The sequence below is a fragment of the Dermacentor albipictus genome, chromosome 3, assembly GCF_038994185.2.
Source record: "Dermacentor albipictus isolate Rhodes 1998 colony chromosome 3, USDA_Dalb.pri_finalv2, whole genome shotgun sequence".
Lineage (NCBI taxonomy): Eukaryota > Metazoa > Arthropoda > Arachnida > Ixodida > Ixodidae > Dermacentor > Dermacentor albipictus.
In genome coordinates, this window is record NC_091823.1 from 145,034,615 (window position 1) to 145,048,163 (window position 13,549).

A 13,549-nucleotide genomic window follows, 5' to 3' on the forward strand; every position below is an offset into this window, starting at 1 on the left:
CTTCGTTACAATCGCCCTCCGCAGAAAAAGGCGCCATCCTGGCGGCTCAAGGCGAAGAGGCTACTATTGGGTCGTAGTACGGCTTAAGGCGAGAGACGTGGACAAGTTCGCGGCCGCGATGGCGTAGGTCCGTCGATGGCATGAGGGGCTCTACGATGTAATTGACGGAGGACGTTTGCTCGAGAACGCGGTAGGGTCCTAGGTACTTTGCGACAAGTTCTGAGGAGAGGCCGGGTGTAGTAGCGGGTACCCGAAGCCATACGAGAGAGCCAGGCAAAAAAGTTGGTGCAGAACGGCCGGCAGGTTGACGGGATTGCTGCTGCCACTGGTCCTCGGTGGAAAAAGAGCGGGCAAACTGGCGGCATTCCTCAGCATGACGAGCAGCTTCAGATAGCGGAGTACTTTCGGACGCGTCAGGTGTATATGACAGAATAGTATCGAGAGTAGTAGAAGGTTCTCGTCCGTATAGGAGAAAGTAAGGGGAAAAACCAGTAGTTGCCTGGGTCGCAGTATTGTACGCATACGTCACGAAAGGGAGAACTTGGTCCCAGTTTGAATGATCAGAGGCGACGTACATGGAGAGCATATCGCCAAGAGTACGGTTGAAGCGCTCGGTCATGCCGTTAGTTTGCGGATGGTACGCTGTACTGGTGCGGTGAACGATTCGGCATTCGTCGAGTAGTGCCTTCAAAGCATCGGAAAGAAAGGCGCGGCCTCTGTCGCTCAGAAGTTCGCGAGGGGCACCGTGGCGAAGAACGAAATGTCGTAATAGGAACGATGCAACGTCGCGGGCGGTGGCAGTCGGCAGAGCAGCTGTTTCAGCATAGCGGGTTAAGTGATCCACTGCAACAATAATCCAGCGGTTGCCTGCTGGTGTGGAGGGTAGCGGTCCGTAGATGTCTATGCCAACACGATCAAAAGGCCGACGAGGGCAGGGAAGGGGTTGGGACGGGTAGACTTGTCCGGGAGGTAATTTTCGGCGTTGGCACGGAGCGCAGGAGCGAATGAACTTTCTGACGTAGTTATACATGCCTCGCCAATAAAATCGGATGCGTAGTCGAGCATAGGTCTTGAAGAGGCCGGCATGTGCGCACTGAGGGTCTGCGTGGAAAGCGTCGCAGATAAGGTCACGGAGATGGCGGGGTATCACGAGAAGCCACTTGCGACCGTCAGAGAGGTAATTACGACGATAAAGAAGGCCGTCGCGAATGCAGAAGTGGGTAGCCTGGCGGCGAAGAGCGCGCGATGGTGATGAGGTGGATGGATCAGAAAGGATGCTGATGAGAGCACTGATCCAGGGATCCTTGCGCTGCTCCGACGGCATGTTGCGCAGTGCATGAGATGGAACTGTGGGCTCAAGGGCGGATAGGCAAGCGCAGTCAGCGGAGACCGGTGAGCGAGAAAGGGCGTCAGCGTCCGTGTGTTTGCGGCCGGAACGGTAGAGGACGCGGATGTCGTACTCCTGTAGCTTAAGGGCCCAGCGAGCAAGTCGGCCAGATGGGTCCTTAAGGGTAGACAGCCAACAAAGGGCGTGATGGTCAGTGATGACATCGAAAGGGTGACCATACAAATAAGGACGGAATTTTCCAAGGGCCCAAATAATGGCTAAACACTCTTTCTCTGTAACAGAGTAATTAGCCTCGGCCTTTGTCAGAGTTCGGCTCGCGTAGGCAACGACATATTCATCAAAGCCCGCTTTTCGTTGTGCGAGTACGGCGCCAAGTCCGATGCCGCTGGCATCGGTGTGGACCTCTGTGGGCGCTGCAGGATCGAAGTGGCGGAGGATAGGTGGCGAGGTTAGCAGGCGGCGTAATTTCGTGAAGGCGTCATCACAGGCGGGCGACCAAGCGGAAAGTTCTTTGTCGCCACTTAGAAGGGCTGTCAGGGGTGCACTTATGGAAGCGAAATTTCGAATGAAACGTCGGAAGTATGAGCATAAACCAAGAAAACTTTGAAGCTCTTTTAACTTCTTTGGTTGCGGAAAGTCGGTGACAGCGCGGAGCTTGGCTGGATCCGGAAGGACGCCGTCTCGTGATACAACATGGCCAAGAATAGGGAGCTTTCGGGCACCAAAACGACATTTTTTTAAGTTAAGTTGAAGTCCCGCGACAGTAAGGCATTTGAGAACTTGCTCGAGACGGCTGAGATGGGTTTGGAAATCAGCGGAAAAGACAACTACGTCATCCAGGTAGCATAAACATGTGTTCCATTTGAGGCCGCGTAAAATATTATCCATCATTCTCTCAAAAGTGGCGGGAGCATTGCACAGGCCGAAAGGCATTACGATGAATTCGTATAATCCGTCAGGTGTCACAAATGCTGTTTTAGGTCGATCAGATGGTGCCAAGGGGAGTTGCCAGTATCCGGAACGTAAATCCAGCGAAGAAAAGAATTCAGCTCCCTGCAAACAGTCGAGGGCGTCGTCGATGCGCGGTAACGGGTAAACGTCCTTGCGCGTTATCTTGTTCAGACGTCGGTAGTCGACGCAGAATCGAATATAGCCATCCTTTTTCTTAACGAGGACGACCGGTGATGCCCAGGGACTGTTGGAAGGCTGCACAACGCCACGCTTGAGCATGTCAGCAACCTGGTGGTCAATGACACGGCGCTCAGAGGCGGAAACTCGGTAAGGGCGCTGCCGTAAAGGTGCGTGACTGCCGGTATCTATTTGGTGAAAAATGGTCGATGTGCGGCCCAAACCGGAAGCATGGCTGTCGAAAGAAGCGCGGAACCTCTGCAGGAGAGCAATAAGCTGGCTTCGTTCTGAAGATGACGTGCCATCGTCGATGGAGCAGTGGAAAGCGTCGAGGAGTGAGTGATCAACCGCAGAGTCACAAGTAAGTGCACCAAGGCCCGCAGAAGTAGAAACGGCAGGAGTGTCAAAGATGCAAAAGGTGTCGACTGGTTGAACAAGGCCTAGGCATTCACCATGAGATAAAGCTAAAGGGCAGGCTGTGGGATTGTCGACGACCATTTTCGTGACGCCATTGCGAAGAGTAAGGAGAGCAAAGGGCAGCGGAGAACATCGGCGGCGAATGAACAGCTCAGAGGGCGTAAAGAAAACAGTGGCATCAGAAATAGCGGCGCACGACACAGGCACAAGCAGGGAAGAGCGTGGAGGGACGGAATTGTCTTCGGAAACGAACAGTTTAACACTGGAAGGGTCGTTGTCGATAGGCTCGACGTCTGGAAGTGCAGAAAGTTCGAGTTCGGCGTGACAACAGTCAATAACGGCGTTATTATTTGCAAGGAAGTCCCAGCCTAATATGATGTCATGGGAACAAGTGGGCAGCACGACGAATTCGACGGTATACAGTAGACCTTGAATGAAGACGCGAGCAGTACAGGCAGCGAGAGGCGTTATATTTTGAGCGTTCGCGGTTCGAAGGGAGAAGTCGGAGAGAGGCGTCAAAACCTTTCGTAGTGTGCGGCAGAGTTCGGCGGAAATTACGGATACGGCGGCTCCTGTGTCTACAAGCGCCAGGACGGCGATTCCTTCGACAGAGACTTCGATGACGTTGGCTGGAGAGGGACGAGGACTTGGGCATTGCGACGTGGACGCAGTTCGTGCCTCGGGAACTGCGGCCATCTGTTTTCCTGCTCGGTGGACACGGGACGACGCCGCATCGGAGAAAGCGAGCGACGGCGGGGAGATGGTGAGCGGCGAGTAGAGGCGGTTGGGCGGTCAGGGGAAAAGGAAGAAGTAGGAAGGCTGGAAGGCGACGAGGAAAACGGAGCGGGGAAAGGTGGCGCCCGCCGGATGTTCTGAAGAGGAGGCATGCCACGACGACAATGGCGCGCCACGTGACCAGCACCACCGCAAGCAAAACATATTGGGCGGTCATCGAAGGTGCGCCACTGGTGGGGGTAAGGTCCGAGTCGCGGTTGAGGATTCGGAAAAGGCTGTCGGTCGGGCAGCGGCATAGGAGGAAAATGCCGGCGGTCGTGAAGCGGCATAGATGGCGGCAAAAATGTCGGTGGTCGATGCATAGAGGGCGGCAGGGGCGCTTGTGGACGAGATCGGGAAACTGCTTCAGCGTAAGTGAGAGGAGCCGTGACTGGTGGCTGCTCAACGGCTGGAGGAACGGCTTGAGAGACTTGTTCTTGAATGAAGTCGCGGATCGTAGGATGCAAAGCAGGGGGTGGTTCCTGGACAGAAGATATCAACGATAGCTGGCGGGCGACCTCTGCGCGAACGAATTCCTGGATTTTGATGAAGAGAGTAGCATGGTTGTAGTCGTCGACCCCAAGGCTGGATAGAGAGTCGGCGGGCGGGGTGGGACGTCGGGTGTGAAGCCGTTGCCTGCGCAACTCGTCGTAACTCTGGCACAATTCGATGACTTCAGCGACAGAGTGAGGACTCTTCGATAATAACATTTGAAATGCGTCGTCCTGAATACCCTTCATTATATGTTTGATCTTCTCCTCCTCTGACATTGACGCATTCACCCGTTTGCAAAGGTCGACAATGTCCTCAATGCAGCTCGTGAAGTTTTCTCCGGTCTCTTGGGAACGTGTGCGCAAACGTTGTTCTGCACGAAGCTTTCTTACTGCAGGCCGACCAAAAACTTGGGTAAAGTTGGTCTTGAAGACCAACCACGAAGTGAGGTCGGCTTCATGGTTGAGAAACCATAGTTTCGCAACGTCCGTAAGATAAAAGGCGACGTTTCTCAACTTGGTAACGTCGTCCCACTGGTTATGGGCACTCACTCGCTCATAAGACGAGATCCAATCTTCAACGTCTTTGTCATCTGTGCCGGAGAAGATAGGGGGATCTCGCTGACGCAAGGCACCGGCACAAACCAAGGTGGCCGGCGCCGTTGGAGGAGCTGGAGGAGTGCGTGCGTCGTCGGGCATGATGGGGGGTAGAGTGCGACTCCGAAGTTCCAGGGTGGTCGAAACCCAGCACGTCCACCACTTGCTAAGAGATTTATTAGCAACGGGCGCGAACGGGTAGCTGTCACAAGCGTTCGGCGAAAGACAGCAACCACGAGCTCATGCCGGTAGCGATGGTGCTGTGGCGCAGGCGGCTACTCTTCTTCGTTACAGTTCATCTAAAAAAATACCAGCATGAAGGCAGTAAAAGTTTGATTTATTAGGTAGCTGCCAAATTCCTAGTCACAGTATGAGTGCTCAGTTTTTCAAGCAAACAACAAGCCATTAACCTTTTAATGTGGCAAGTTCAATATGTGTCCCAAGAGCTCGTGGGCTTCCGGGTGGAAGCGGGTCTCCTATATATGTCACAGACGTTTAATTGGTGATAATGTGGTGTAGAATGCTGCTGAATCATAAAAGTCAGCCCAGTAGAGTAGTTGCAAGCCCACAGCTGAAAGTAGAGCATTCTCTGTTACATTGCATTTTTTTCTCCGTTTCGCTGCACTGGTTCAGTTCATAATACAAAGCTTGCCCTATGCTGTCATTTATCTCAAATGTGGAGATTCTTTTTTACCTTCTCTTCTTTATTACTTGTCAACTGCCTAATACACAAGCTTCCCGTGACACGCAAACAATGCGGAGTACTGCCTAGAATTTATGCATGCATCTGTATTTTGTGGCACCATACGCTCACCACCTCAGATTGTCGATCTGTTACAAGGAGGCTTGCTTCACGCTCGAGCTACACTGCACTTAGTGCAATTTTGAAACAGCCACTTTTTGAGGTAGTGTAATTATTTGCTGCACTCTCACTGAATTGAGGTTTTCTACTGTGAATAATGCGCTCTGGATGGTTGTACGAAAACGTTTTAACAACCTAGGTTCTTGGGCCATTACTATCTTTAATATACATTAATATACCTGATCACATTTCCTCACACGTGCGCATTTTTGCAGACTGCATTCTTTATCGTTGCATCAAATGGGCCGATGATCATGCAATCCTCCAAAAAGATCTTAAACTTATTTCTCTTTGGTGTAACACTTGGCTAATGAAGCTTAACATTTCTAAATGTAAAATTATCTTTTAGCTACAAGCATACTAAACACAGGTTTCCTTATTACATAAATGGCATCACTATTTTGCATGATAGTCAAATAAATATCTTGGTGTTCATATATCTTCGACTCTTTTGTGGTCAACCTAATTGCATACATATGCGCCAATGCTTCAAGATCATTAGGGTTCATAAGACGCAAGTTGCATAATTATACTAATGACATTCGTAAGCTAGATTATCTAACATTGGTTCTACATCAGCTTGAATACGCCGCATCCGTCTGGTCTCCCCATCAGAAATACTTGATCGAACTCGAATCTATCCAGAATAGGGCTGCGCGTTTTATTTCACGTTGTTACGACTATAACAATGTATCCTCATTTCATAAATATGTCTATATTACAGCACCATCAGTCCGGCCTCTTGAACCTCCTCATTACAGGTGACACCGGCTGTACAGTCAGTTAAATTTATGGCGTATCTACGGAACGACTAATACATTTAATACTCCGCTCTTCCAAGAGCCATTCGCCTTTGGAACAATCTTCCTAATGCCATTGCTTATGAGCGGGACCAGAAAAAATTTCGGCATCTTCTAGCATCGAATTTTTCAAACTCTCCATAACCTAGCGTATTATTTTTTCTTGAGTTTCCTGTTATTATTGTGTTACTACCCCTTAAATACTGTTTTATTATACCGAAATATTGTCCCACTCGCTCTGTAATGTTATTGGTCATATTTCACTTTGTGAAAATTTCCTGTTCACTGCCCTCTCGCATTCAAAAGCATTCAGATTGTCATTTGCACAATTTTTAACACTACATTACTGCATGTTAGCGTATTTCTTACAGTGTATTTTTTTGTATATGTATTCACATATGTATTCTAATTATTGTATAAACTTGTAGTGTACTCGCCCCCCTTACACAATGCCTCTAGGGCCCTGTAAGGTATCTTTAAATAATAAATATATGGTTTAGGCAGAAAGCCTCCTAAGTAATGCTGCCACACAAAAGTTGTATAACAGCGGTATGTGTTAAGATCCATACATAACTAAATTTCTGGCCTTTAAGCCCTAGCTTTTCCAACACAACTGTGTGTGCAACAAACATCGTGCTTTTTAACCACTATTCTTATAGTGACAGACTTCTGTCTGTTTAAAGTAAGTGGTCCAATCTGTCTTACTATGTGTGGTTAATGCCACTGCATTCTTGACTGCTGCTGCAATGGTGGTGGCTTCAAGGCCAACTAGAAGTCCCAGACTCAGCTGAAAGCATGGACACAGTGTTTGTTTCTTTTGATGATGGTTGTACGTGTGACCAAAGCCTAAACAACTCGCCACGCGATTGACACCTTTTCATGCTTGTGAAGCAGATGCTGCTACCATTCAGTTTTCTGTGAGTACACATACACAGAATGTTTGCCTCCCACCTTCTGTGGCATGCTGAAGGTAGTAAAGTGTTGTGCTAAAGGTTCAGTAGAATGCACACCTACAGCCTGCAACTGACAAAAAAGATGGGTAAGGACTACAAAAACTTTGTGAAAATGCACAGGATATTGTAACGCCTTTAAATTTGGCATTACAATGTGTGCGCGACTAACTTTTAACCACATTACCTTATGGCATCGACAGTAGCGTTGCACGATGGGCGCTTTCCTGGTAGATACTGGCAAGTTTTTGCTCGTGGCATAGTGAGGGCCTCAACTTTGGGAGCCTCAATACTTGAGGTACCACACAAAGGCTTACTGGCCAGTTGCCTACTCGTAAAGTTCACGTACTACTTAGCAGCTGCTGCAATAATGTTTAAAATAATTTGTGAGCAGTTTCATACCTGAGTGGACTGGCAGATAACAGCGCAGTCTGTTTCAGAAAACTAGTTAAAAAGCTTCTGTGTTGCCCTGATCTTTTTATGGGATATTTTTGACTGCTGCAAGTTTCTTAGCTGTGCATGCAGGCCAAGCTGTTCTTGCTTATGTGAATATTTTTGAATTAGTGAAAAAGATTGGCTTTTGTTTCGTTTTTCAGGTGCCCTGTGAGCTCTTATCCAAGCACCGCATTCCAGAGGTCTGCTGTGAGCAGACGTGGCAAATTGAAGTAACATGCAGATAGTCCAATAAACTACTCATAATTTCAGACTTTACAAAGTATTGTCAAAACATTCTTTTAAAAGTGTAAGCACTAATATAACCTGATTTTTCCATTCAAACATTACATTTCATATTAGTAAGAACGACATAACTAGAACAACAGCAGCACTGCAGTGAAGAACGTACAATGGCCCTCAAGTGTTATACTGAAATATTATATTAAGGCCAATTAGTTTGTAACTTTAGAACGAATTGGCATGAATTTCTGTGCCGTAGCAGTGTTCCAATCCGTATACTGCATCATGTGGGGAACAGTAACCTTACAATGAAACCAATGCAAAACTTTAAAACTCAGAACAGGTGCATAAATATAAAATGGGTATAGGGAACTCATCTATGCATGTCTACATAAAATAGAGGATTTAATCACTGGGGCTACATAAAGGATGTATAAAGGTGGGACATACGAAGGAAACGTAAAAGCAATGGCCAAATTTCAACCTGGCGGAAACATAAAGGACGGTAGCATAAAGGATGCCCAAAGGAAGGACACATAAAGGAAACATAAAAGCAGTGGCCAAATGTCAACATGGAGGAAACATAAAGGACGGTAACATAAGGGATGCATAAAGGGAGGACACATGAAGGAAACGCAAAAGCAGTGGCCAAATTTCAACATGGAGGAAACATAAAGGACGTTTCCTGATGTGAACTCCGGGAAACATGCAGTAAACATAAAGGACATAACCATTTTCCTAAGGGGACAACGCCAGCCGGATTACTACAGCCAATCGAGCCTCCTTGCCGACCATTCCAGCAGATCGGGATGGACTTGCTGGGACCCTTTCCGATGTCAACAACCGGAAATAAGTGGATCGTCGTGGCGACGGACTACCTCACCCTCTTCGCTGAAATTAAAGCACTGCTGTAAGGTAGCGCAGCCGAAGTGGCGAAATTCTTTGTCGAAAACATCCTGTTGCGGCATGGCGCCCCAGAAGCCCTCATCACCGACAGAGGAACGGCCTTTACAGCGGAACTAACCCAAGCCATTGTGAAATACACTCGGACAAGGCACAGGAGGACAACGGCGTACCACCCGCAGATGAACGGTCTTACGGAGCGGCTGAATGAGACCCTCGCCGACATGCTAGCGATGTACAGGTGCTCCCAGAATAATTCGGAACGCCCGACACGCAGCTGCTCGTCGGCGGAGCGCACCGGCGGACAAATACAGGCAAGATCTGCGCATGCGTGGCCTCCCTAACTAGCAAGTTTCGTTTCCTAGTGCATCTAGATTGGCGTTGTCTTGCTCCAAAAAGGTAGTGCTAGGTGCCCTTTAGGATTTGCAATGGGGGCTGGGCGAATGAATGTCCGTAGCACAGCATGCACCGTAACCTATAAATAAAGGCTTGTGGATCCCTTGCAGCGTATTATCGCCATGTTCTGCATCTCTTCTGGGAGATAGCAATGCTTTGCGTGGTTACTTGCTGTGAGGCGACTTGGCTACAGCGTCATCGCTGCCTATTTTTCAACCCTGTTAGCTTCGCCTGCGAAGTATTAGTTGTTATTAAATTATCTCCCGATCCGTGTTACTTCTAGCTAAGTAATACGAGGACAATTTCCACTATTACATGACCCATCTTAACGGATGTGTCTGTGATAGTGGCAAAAAGAGTTTACAAAATGAAATAATACGTCACGTTCATCAAGGCCAATTTCACACACACAGTCACTTCATGCAAACGGCACTCTAACTCTTCACGACTCCAGTCATTCATTGGCGCACCGCGTCACATGGTTCGCATATATTGTGCCCCAATCAATCACGGAATCTGGACCATTCGTAGCGAGCATCCTTACATATTGTCTCGTGCTGACCTTTGTTGGCGTAGATACACATTTTCGTGCCCATTTTCTTTTGCTCAGAGATACAATTATAACCAAGGGTAGGCTGTGTGAAAACAAAAATATTAAGGAGAACATAGCAAATCTAAATAACAGGATGAACACTGGGTTTATTTTTTCCACAAAAAACAAACAAGAATCGAAACGTAGCTGTGGTTCGAATTTTCCGCTATCGATATCTCTCGAATGCGCCATCCACGCGAAGCGCAGCTTGTAGGCTGCGTGGAATTGACTCGTAGAGCGCATCTGCGAAGTCCCTCCTCTGACCCAGGCGATTCCACTCGCGCGTTATGACGAGCCAGAGCTCGTCGGCACTGGCAGCTCCTAGATTCAGCTTGGATAAACTTTCCTTCATCGTGCCTCAAACATTCTCCATAACATTCAAGTCTGCACCTTTCGGAGGCCAGTAAAAAACACGAACACCACGTTCTTGAAGTTTTTCCACAGCTCTGGCGGTGTGCACCGGGCTCAGGCCTTGTTGGAACAAGTAGCAGCCATCTTTTTATGGCCCGTGCACAGCGTATGGCAATAGGTGGTATTCCAGAACTTCGCAGTAAGCTTCATCTGTGAACGATAGGGACAGTCGGATTAGCGTACAGAGGCCCTCTTTGCTAATTGCTCCCCAAACGTTGACAGCACAGCGGCTGCGGTTGTAGATCTCGGAAACATACCCAGGCTCGTACCTACACGAAAAGAAGGGAATAGATAATGGTCTTTCTCAGATGAAATGCCCTTTGCGCGTCCGAAGAATTTGTAGTACCTAAAATATCAGAAACAAAAAGAAAATACATGCTGTTGTATGGTCTCCATAACCGGCTCTCATGGACCCATCTAGAAGAAAATGTCGATTCATCTGAGAATATGACTTCCTTCCGTTCTTCAGTCGTCCAGCGCTCATGCGCCCTGCCATACTCAAGGCGCCGACGTTTTTGGCGCTCCGTAAGGTGTGGCTTTGTGCCGTAACAAATCCACGAAGACCAGCTTCTCGCTTGCGCATTCAAATTGTTTCGTCACTGGCTTACAGGTTGAGGGCTGTCTTGATCTGGCGGGCGCTCTGAATAGGATCGGCAACGGCTGCAGCAACACTGAGGACTCTTCCGACGTGCATCAGTGTCGTTCCGATTGTGCTGCATCTTTGAGTCGGCCATCTTCACCCCTGTATGCTTGGATTATTCGGTTGACTGCCCTTTCCTGTAAGGCGGCATATCTCACGTGAATTAGTAAAGGCAAGGCGCAGAATACCAGGACTCGAGAAGAAAACAAACGACAGGACCGGCGCCCAGTCCTGTCGTTTGTGTTCTTTTTGAGTCCTGGTCTTCTGCGCATTGCCTTTACTAATTCAAGCATGAACCAACTAATCCAAGCACGAGTTTTACTTGAGCATACCTCACGTTTAGTTATATCTTGTGAACTGAGCTTAATTATATTTCTCCGCAAATTCATCGGCACTCTTTTCGGCATGTTGCCTCGATTGGAATAGGGAGGAATTCGCGTAACTGTCATTGTTTAATTATGTTCGCATCCCTTTATCAATCGAGCCGCCGATATCATCATGGTTGCATCAGACAAAAATGCCGGCCTTTGCCAGCGCTAGTCACGGTCACCTACCATAAATATTCTGAGCAAATGATGAATACGGCCAACATCAAAAATTCAAAAGAAAGGCGCCCAAGCACCCGAACATGTAGACACGAGCGCTTATGCTCCAACGCGAGTGCATGCGCAGACACAGCTTGTCACAGACACCACCGGCCCAGCCCCCCTTGACAAAACGTTAAGGGGCACCTAAGGCTACCGTTTTAGAGGAACGAAACACAAACTAGATGCACTAGGGAGCCAACCTTACTCGCTAGGGAGACCGCGCACGCGCAGACCACGGTACTTTTTCCACGGGCGCGCTCCGCCGGCGAGCGGCCACGTGTGTTGCGTTCCGAATTATTCTGGGAGCGCCTGTACGTCGACGTCGAACTCAAGATCTGGGATGCCGTGCTGCCGTACGTAACATTCGCTTACAACACGGCGGTGCAAGAAACAACACAGATCACGCCGTTTAAGCTGGTTTACGGCAGGAACCCGACGACGACGCTCGACGCCATGCTGCCGCTCGTCACTGACGAGGAGAACCTTGACGTCGCTACCTATCTCCAGTGCGCCGAAGAAGCCAGACAGTTCGCCCGCCTGCGGATCAAGAACCAACAGAGGACCGAGAGCCGACACAACCTCCGACGACGCTTCGTCGATTACCAGCCCGGCTGCCGTGTTTGGGTATGGACCCCGATACGCCGATGAGGGCTCAGTGAAAAACTACTGCGACGCTATTTCGGACCCTACAAGGTAATCCGACATATTGGCGCACTGGACTATGAGGTCGTGCCGGACGGCATTTCGCATTCACAGCGGTGCCACGCACGATCTGAAGTTGTCCACGTGGTGCGCCTTAAACCCTTTTATGGACGCTGACGAACTTCCTTATTTTGTTTTCTTTGCTACGAGTGCTTCTTTTTTATGACTTTCGTTTGTTCGCAGCATCGGGTCGATGCATTTTAAGAGGGGGCTAATGACACGTGTACTTATCTTTATCGCGCCACCACGTTTAGCCGCCTAACAAATGTTATCGCGCAGCGCAGGACGCGCCTGCATGTAAAAGAAGGTTCTGGAATGTTATTGATGGTTCCGTCCACTGTCTTTCACCGCAACTTGTGTAATCTGATTGCATGTATGCGTGACGCGCACAGTGTAGAAGATTGTGGAAGACACGCGGGTCCCATCGGTTAATCTGGAACATTCGACGACTGATCTATAAAAGCCGACGCGCTTGACCCGCTGATCAGATTTTTCGACGATCACCGACTGTGTTCGCCGCTCTCGTTGTGCTATAAGTGTAGCCTGTTTTGTGGGCACAGGTTCGCCCAATAAAATATACGTTTGCCTTTCACAGTATTTCTACTGTGTTCTTAACGTCACCACCACGTGACAATATATGTATAATTTAGCTTGTTTGATCACGGCACCGCACAGTTGTAGCAGTAGACAATTCGCTGGGATGTTGCGCTGCTTAGCTCAACATCACGGGTAATATTTCAGACGCAGTGGCATTTCACCAGTGATTGTGAAACGCAAGAAGGCTCCATAACTTCGATTTACGTGCGCCTTACTGAAACCCAGGTGGTGAAATGTAATTCCGTGATCCGTCCAAGAGTTCGTCATAGCGAGATCATGGTTTTGAAACGTGAAACACAAGGATATAAATAAATAAAACCGTATGTCACACTTCAATTGACGGTCGAGTGAGCACATGGCAGGAGCCTCACAAAATATCGCACAAATAGTACCATTTGCTAGACACGCAAGAGATGTGTGACCACGTGAGAGCACTTCTGAACTTTTTGCTGTTGCTTGTTTTTCAGGAAATATAAAAGGCGCACTTGAAGAAAAACGCCATACGTCTTTGAAGTGAGCGCTGTGTCCATTTTTACGGCAGGTTCGGGTAAATCGGAAAGCGCTACCGGGGCGCCGCGATGGCCGCTTTATTTTGGCGCGACTGCGAACGGCCACGTTGGCAGTGCGTGCGAACGTAATCGTGAAATGGCGAGAACAATTGCCGACTGCAAATTTTGAG

At 48.6% G+C, this 13,549-nt stretch overlaps 1 protein-coding gene across 3 annotated transcripts in view; it reads left to right on the top strand.

The window, feature by feature from the left end:
* Positions 1–13,549, top strand: part of LOC135905310 (zinc finger protein 454-like) — an 89,908-nt gene that overhangs the window by 22,397 nt on the left and 53,962 nt on the right. The gene's annotated exons all lie outside the window — the stretch shown is intronic.